Here is a 9101-nt window from a genome sequence, read left to right on the forward strand (position 1 = left end):
GGCACACTAAACTTAGATTGATTCATAGAGGCAATTTGTTGTTGTAAAGAAGAGACAGTTTTTGCAAGATTGTTAATGGTCGCTTCAGTCGAAGAGTTCATATTAGATTTGTTATATTGTGATGGAGGTATTATGTTATTGAAAGAAGGTATTGATTGAGAGTAAGGTGGTGGGACACTATGATGGTTAGTCATAGGAGATGATTGGAAAAGAGGAGCACTACAAGGAGGAATGGAATGGTTGAATGAATTGCCCCCTTGCGTCATGTTCATTTGTGGAAATGTAATAGGAACACTCATTGAAGGAATGAATGAAGAAGCCGGATTGAATGAGGGAAGAGGGTTGACTGAAGAGGAAGGATTGCCCCCATGACTGGTGATCATAGGCGGAATGTCTTGTATAGAAGTAGTCATTATGTTTGATGTAAAAGTAGGTATACTAGCAATAGAAGTTGTCAAAGGAATAGAGTGATTGACTTGAGTAGGAGGTTGTGTATAACCCAAAGTTTCGGCACAACTCTTCATAGGCATCAAATTTGAATCCACAATGTGTGCAATGCTACGCAAAATATCAATTCCATTCTTATCACTTTGAACCATACGTTTTAGACCCTCAATTAATGAAAGAGCTTGACTATCGGGGTATTCTTGAGACATCCATTGCTGAAAATCATCAAATTGGTTATCCAATTTCAAAAGTTGTTCTACAGAAACCTCATGGAGAGCTTCTTCATCATCAGGAGGATTAGAGGAATTACCCGTGTCCTCGTTAAAAAGGCCATTCAAATTAGGTTCCATCTCCTCGGTAATTAAACCTTGGAAAGACTTAATTCTAAGGCTTCGTCTAACGGGAATAGTGTAAGTAGGGCTTATTGTTGTAAAACTCGTGCACTAGAGAGAGAAAGAAGATTTTGAATTTATTTTCAAATTTAGAGGTAGCAAACTTCAATAAAATCAGCCAATCTCCTGGATTTAAGCTGTTAAATGCAATCACGACAATCTCCCGAAATTTCAGAAAAAATGTTAGGGACCGTGGCGAATGGAGTGCACACGGTCCTCGCAACTTTTTTTGAAATTTTCAGGGATGAAAGTTATGATGATTTTAAAGCTAATTTGAAAAAATTGAGTGATTTTATGATCTGTAGATAGGCCAAATTAAAGTTGCAATCTCAAAATTGAATCCTACCAAGATTGTTGAAAAATGCTAAATTTGAATTTTGAAAAAGAGAGGGAAACTGAAATTTTGAATTTTATGATTTTAGAGGGAATACTAAGAGCAATGCAAGCTTTGAAATTTAAAATTTGACTCAATTTCATGCAAAATTCAATTTTGAAAGCGGAAATCAAAGTTGTTGCAATTAAACACTTAAATTCAAAAGTCACAAATTGCAAAAATTTGAATAAAGCACTGAAACTTTGAATGAATGCCAACACACTTTTCAGATTTAGGACAGTAAGAACACAATTTTGACACAAAATTTCAATCTCAACAATTTTTTGAATGATTAGAAGCCTTAATCCAAGCAATCACTAGACCAACTTTGACTTTAATTTTGAAAGTGTTAGAATTGATGAAATCAATCAAGATTCTAGATTTTAGCAGAAAAATACAGTAAGATCTAGCTCCCGAAATTTCAGAAAAAATGCCGAGGATGATGGCGCTCAGGGTGCACACGGTCCTCGCAACTTTTTTCCAAATTTTCAGGGATGAAAGATATTATGATTTCGTTGCGGAATCCAAAGTTATAGCCGATTTGGAGATGTTTTGATCAATGAAATTGTCGGTCAAAGGTTGAATCAAAAGGGTTTTAAAAATTAGGGTTTTAACACTTAACCACTTAATTTTCAGAATTAAAGCACAAATATGAATTGACAATTTGCAATAGAAAGGTAGATCTGAAACAAGCATTAACAATTAAACATTTCACAAGCTCAATTACTAAAAAGAAAATTTAGGGTTTTTATGCAATTAACCTCTAAAATTTGCAAAAGATCAAACATGGAAATGTAATTAAGGAAGCAAAATTTTCAGATCTAACCATGAATAATCAGAATTAGGATGTTCACATCAGGTTCACCAAAATGTAAAGCGAAAAATCGAACCCTAGGTGTTTCCCCCCACTCCAAGGAGAAAGGAGGTCACTAGGATTGACAGTTTTCACTTAGGAGAGACTTTACATTCAAAAGAGGGGTTGAAGCTCACAAGATCCAATCCCACACAATGCAAGATTGAATTCTAAATGAGTTTCAAGGGTTGTGACAGCAAGGCTACCCTCTTTTGTAAAGAATGTAGATAGAAGGATTGAACTAGGAGTGTAGGTCAAAGTAAGAAAGATTCGTTTGCAGACAGAAATAGAAACATGGGATGAAGTTGCGGACCTGGAATTAGTAGTAAAATGTCAAGATGATGTTGTCCTACAAATTTGAGCTAAAGTTGATGGGACGATGGTGCCCGGCGTGCACACGATCCTCCGAAAAATCCTCGAAACAAAGGGGGATCTGTTCGTCTCTGCACAAGGATTCCAGATCTTCAATTTCAGCCGCGTACCTGCAACCTACACACAGAAAAGAGAGGATGATTGGGGGGTTAGGGATGAGGGGTTTGCCTTTAGGTCAAACCTCAGTTTTGGAATTAACCAAGAAATGAGAATGTTGTAAATGTAAATGTTTGTAATGTAAACAAGTACTGATACCTTGTTGTAAGAATGTTTGTATTCTTACATGCGAAGGTGTAATGATGTTGTATGTTGTATGTTGTATGTGATCTCCTTTTGAATGGTTGAATCCTTGTCTTGAATGCAACACTTAGCCTTGAATGGAGACTTAGAATGCTCAATTGCTTGAAGGAATGCTTGAATTCTTGAATGTTTGAATGTTTGCCTAGCGCTTCCGCCTCTTGTACACATATGTCCTTCCTCCTCAAAATGGGAGAGGAAATGTAGTTTATATACTTGTCAATTAGGGTTAAAAGACTAATTTTTCTGACCTTGGGCCGACCTAGGAAGATTATTTATCAAATTGCAAACTTAAAGACCCGATGCCCCATAAGAGACCGGGCCCAAAATAGGGCCAGGGACCAGGGCGCTGGGCGCCATGGTCCCACCTCCCGGGACAGCAGGGTGCAAGGAAGGATCAGGCCAAGGTGCAGAAATATGCAGTTTTTGATGTCGTAAACAAGTTTCGAGGTCTCCATTCAAGTTCAGTGTTGTGTCACCATCGTGAAGACCCAAATGCAGTTGAAATTGCAAGTGTCACAATTTTAGGACGCTACAATATATATGTATACATATATACATACATACATATATATATACATATATATATATACATACATACATATATATATATATATATATATATATATATATTTATGCATATGTATATGCATGTATGTATGTATATACAATGTGTGTTTCTCTCTTTCAGGCAAAGGAAACATAATTGCGATGATAATGATGCTTAAATTTGTTGGATATTGTTGGCATATGGGGAGATTGTTGGATATTGTTAGCATATGGTGAACCGGTATGTTGATATGATGATAATGCATGTTGTCATTGATGTGAATAAATTTGATGAACCGGTATGAACAGGTTTCAGTTAGTGTGACTACCTGTTGGTAGTCGCAGCTCTATGATTATCGGTTTGGCAATCCAGCTTGTGTGATGCAACTGATGATACTCTGTGATGTGTTAGCTAAGGGATGTGAATGAGATCGAGGTGCCACATTAGCCTTGTGCATGTGAAGGATTGAGATATGAGAAGATTGACCATGTTTGAAGTTTACCTCAGGAATGATCATTCTTCTTAGTGGTATGAGAAGAAAGCATGATGGGTTACTGATTCCCATGAGCGGTGATGAATGAAGGATGTAGATTGTCTTGTAATCTATTTGAAATTGTAATACTCTATGCAATGTGTTTGGATGGTCAGGATTGGACCACCTATGTTGTAAACCTAAGCATCTTAGGGTTTAAGGTTTATGCTATCGACCTATATGTTGTGTATAAGGTTGATGATGTTTGTTATTGTAAAATTGTTGGCAAATGTCGTGTGTGTATTCGAGTGATGAGATACTTGCCAGACCAATGAGTGGAAAACTGCAGAATGTGATTGGAGAGTAGAGGAAATGAAAAGGATATGCCTTGGCATGTAGTGTTGTTATCAGATCAGATTTTTACCTGTTGTCTTCTAACCATTTCAACAGTTGGAAAATCCCTTTACCGGGTAGCTTTAATAGGCTTATTGTAAAACCTATAGCCAAGTGACTCAAGATCATTGAGTTCTTTAAATCCTCTAGAGAGGTAACCTCTAACAGGGTTTCAACCTTTAATAGGGTATATAGCCATCCCTTAACCGGGTGATCTCTAATAGGATCGGTTCCTAGCAGAATCTTATTGTAAATTCTTTAACTAGACTAGGCTCCTAACAAAGCAAGATTCAAAAGAGTTCAAAACAAGCTTGTGGGTATTCATCCCCACCGTGGTTTTTCCCGTTTGGGTTTCCACGTGAAAAATTTGTGTGTTATGTGTTATGCATTTTTCATGTGATGTTTATGAAGTATTTGGTTGAAAGATTATGCATGCAGAGTTAATAGGTTATGGTATTTCTAGTATACCACATGCATATGTTTATGGGTGAAGTTGATGTCAAGTATTGATCATATTTTAAGTGTTCAGACTTATCAGTTTATGGTATCTGATGTCTTACTATGTTTAACCAGTATTGCCATGGTTAAGTTCAGTAATGATGACAACCAGTAGGTATTGTGTTGACTAGATAAGTTGTTGGGAAAGTTTTTGTTTTATCTGTACTGATTCACCCCCCCCCCTCGCAATACTGGTTGGGGTATCTGTTGTTCATCATTATTCATCAATTGGTATCAGAGCGCCTCTAGGTCCTTGGTGATATAAGCTTAACCGCTTGAGGTAAAAGATCCTTCTCTAATGATGAAGAGGGAAGGTCCTAAGTTCAATAGAGATAACTTCAAGATATGGAAGGACAGAATGAAGATTTACATCAAGAGTATGGGTGCTCAACACTGGAGCTATGTTGAGAATCCTTATGTGATTCCCACTGGCACTCTAACCAATGATCAGAAGAGAGATATTCAAGAAAATGGGCAAGTCATGGAAGCCCTTATTAGCAGCCTATCAGATATTGAGTTTATTGATGTACAAGACAAGGACACTCCTAAGGAGGTATGGGACACACTGGAAACCATTTATGGTGGTGATTAGCATGTAAAGCAAGCTAAGGAAGGGAGCCTTAGAGGAAAATTTGAAGAAATGAGGATGGTTGAAGGAGAGACCATTCAACAACATGACATTAGAATTAAGACAGTAGTTGGAGATACCAAAAGCATTGGTGGAATGATTGAAGATGCCACTATTGTTAGTAAAGTTCTTAGATCATTGTTATCAATCTATGCAATCAAAGTTGTTGTTATCCAAGAACTAAGGTCTATTGATAAAACCAAGATATCCTTAGATTCTATCATTGCAAAGTTAAATGCATATGAGTTGAATAGCTATGATGGTAGTGTTCAGAAGACTGATTCAACCTTTAAAGCATCTACTGTACCATCCAGAAAAGGAAAAGAAACTAGTACCAGTTATGAATCTAGACAATACAAAGATATGGATGATGAAGAGATTCTAATGGAGTTTGAATCTCTTCTTGCTAAAATACTTCCGAAGGGAACTAGAAAATATAGAGGTAAACTTCCTTTGAAATGTTTTCCCTGCAACAAGATAGGACATATAGCTGTTAATTGTCCTAACAATGACAATAAGGATAAACTGGAGAGTTTCAGAAAGTATAAAGGAGGAAACTGTCTAGTTGTTGTGGATGAAGGTGTCACTGATGAAGAATCAGATGATGAAGAAAATGAAGACATGGTGTTTGTAGTAGTAAAGGAAGAATTGTATGACAAGAAAGCTCTTGTCTCTCACATTGACAACTCTAATGAGTGGATAATTGATAGTGGTTTTTCTCACCACATGACTGGCGACCAAAGAAATTTTTTGTCTCTGGAGGAATATGATCGAGATGTTATCATATTTGGCAATGATGTGCCATGCTTGGTGAAAGGTAAAGGATCCATCTCACTGAATGGAAAGAGCAGTGCAGATGATGCCTACTAGGTAGAAGGTCTTAAGCATAACCTATTGAGTGTTGCTCAGTTGAATGACAAAGGATTAGTTCTTGAATTCAAAGGTGGAATTTGTAGTATAATTGAGAAGAGTGGTGAACTTATTGCGACTGGTAAGCAGACCAGAGGTAACCTATTTCAGTTGAATGCCAAGATAAGTCGATGTCTAATGGCTAAGTTTGATGATAGTTGGATATGGCATAGGAGACTCTGTCATATGATCTTTGACAACATTGTTAAAGCTAATAAGATCAAGGCGGTAAGAGGATTACCTTTGTTGAACAAACCTAAGAATTCTTTGTGCAGAGAATGTCAACTTGGGAAGATGTCTTCCTCAACTTTTAAAGGTAAGTCTTTCTCAGCAAAAAATTTGCTTGATCTTGTGCATACTGATTTGTGTGGTCTTATGAGAACTAGAAGTATTCAGGGAAGGTATTTTATGATTCTTACTGATGACTGCTCAAGAATGATGTGGGTCACATTCTTGAAAGACAAGTCTGAAGCCTTTGGAAATTTCAAAGCTTTCAGAGTATTAGTAGAGAAAGAAAGTGGTAGAAAGATAAAATGCCTGAGAACTGATCAAGGAGGAGAATTCACTTTTGATGAATTCAATAAGTACTATGAAGATAACGGTATCAAGAGGCAATTGTCTGCCCTAAGGACACCACAACAAAATGGTGTAGCAAAAATAAATAACGAGACTGTAGTTGAAGTAGCTAGAACAATGTTGATCCAAGGAAAAGTTTCTCACACTTTTTGGAGAGAAGCGGTGAGTGTTGCATTCTATACTATGAACCAGGTACTCATCAAGAAAGGCAAAGATAAAACCTCTTATGAGTACTCGGTAGGGAAAAATCCCACTGTGAATTACTTTAAAGTGTTTGGTAGTAAGTGTTATATCAAGAGAGGTGAGCATTTGAGCAAATTTGATGCAAAATGTGATGAAGGAATATTTCTGGGATATTCCACTAAGAGTAAAGCTTTCAAGTGCTACAACAATAGAACTCAGAAAATTGTTGAATGTATCAATGTCAAGGTTGATGAATTCCCTGAGGAACCTAAGGAAATATGCAACAAAGAAGTGGAAGATGAACCGGGTATAGCCTTCTGGGAACTGGTTAAGAAAGAAACTTGTAAAGATATCAGTGTTCCTATACTGGTAGAAGTTGCAGTGAGAGAAGAACAAGAAGTTAGTGAAGAAGAAGAAGAAAAGCTAGCAGATCAGGCTAGAATCATTCCTAGATATGTGAAGCTGCATCATGATCCAAAGCAAATCATAGGAGATAAAGATGCAGGGATACTCACAAGAAGAAAAGTGAAGGAGAACTCTTGCATGATTTTTGAATTAGAACCCAAGACTTCCAAAGAAGCTCTTACAGATGAAGACTGGATTAAAGCAATGGAAGAGGAGCTAGACTAAATAGAAAAGAATGCAACATGGTCTTTGGTGCCCAGGCCAGAACATAAAAAATTTCATAGGTACCAAATGGGTCTTCAGGAATAAGCTAAATGAAGAAGGCATAGTTATAAGGAACAAGACTAGGCTTGTATGCAAGGGATATGCTCAGGAGGAGGGAGAAGACTATGGAGAAACCTTTGCTCCTGTGGCTAGACTAGAAGGTGTTTGAATGCTACTTGCATTTGCAGCATTTAAGGGATTTAAGGTTTATCAAATGGATGTAAAGTCTACTTTTCTGAATGGAATCCTAGAAGAGGAAGTGTATATAGAGAAACCAGATGGGTTTGCCTTATCAGAAGATAGTGACATGGTGTGTAGATTACACAAAGCCCTGTATGGACTGAAACAGACACCTAGGGCATGGTATGAAAGATTACACTCTCATCTTGTGAATATTGGATTTCAGAGAACAAGTGAAGAGAGCAACATCTACTTGAAATCAGAAGGTGATCAAATTATGATCTGTGAAGTGTTTGTGGATGACATAATCTTTGGAGGAGATGATAAAATGAGTCATGCATTTGCAGATGAAATGAAGAAAGATTTTGAGATGTCTTTGATAGGAGAGATAAAGTTTTTAATTGGTTTACAGATTCAACAAATGAAAGAGGGTATCTTTATTACCCAATCCAAGTATGTCAAAGAAGTATTGAAGACTTTTGGCATGGAGGAAAGCAAACTGGTTGGTACACCAATGGTGACTGGTTGGAAACTAACTAAGGAAGATGATTCAGCATTGGTGAATGAGAAGGAGTACCATTCAATGATCAGTAAGTTGCACTATGTGGTGCACAATAGACCAGATATTCCTCATGTAGTGGGCATAGTAGCTCATTTTTAGAAACGTCCAAGAGAATCCCACTTGGTAGCTATCAAAAGGATTCTTAGATATCTAAAAGGAACAGTTGATTATTGATTATGGTATCCATATAATGGTGACTATAATCTCAAGGTATACACTGATGCTGATTGGGCAGGTAATGTGGATGACCGAAAGAGCACAACAGGTGGAGCATTCTTTCTTGGTGGAAGATTAGTATCATGGACAAGTAAGAAGTGGAGTTGTATTTCCCAATCTACAACTGAAGCAGAATATGTGGTAGCATTTATGAACTGCAGTCAAGCAATTTGGATGAAGCATGTATTGGAAGGTTTCAAAGTACCTATATCTGAACTGGTGAATATATTTTGTGGTAACACAAGTGCAATAAATATTTCCAAGAATCCAATATTGCATGCTAGAACTAAGCACATTGAGATTAAATATCACTTTTTGAGAAAGTTCAGAATAAGGAGGTTGTACTACAACATGTTTCTAGTAAGGAGCAGCTAGCAGATATATTCACTAAGCCCTTACCAAAGACTACATTCTATTTGAGAGGTGAATTAGGGGTTATGCCCCTTAATGAAATCAATTAAAGATGTCTACTCCACATCAGTCAAGTACTACAATGGCAAATCTTTCAAGAATTATTTGTTGAAGGATGCT

The sequence above is a fragment of the Cryptomeria japonica genome, chromosome 6, assembly GCF_030272615.1.
Source record: "Cryptomeria japonica chromosome 6, Sugi_1.0, whole genome shotgun sequence".
Lineage (NCBI taxonomy): Eukaryota > Viridiplantae > Streptophyta > Pinopsida > Cupressales > Cupressaceae > Cryptomeria > Cryptomeria japonica.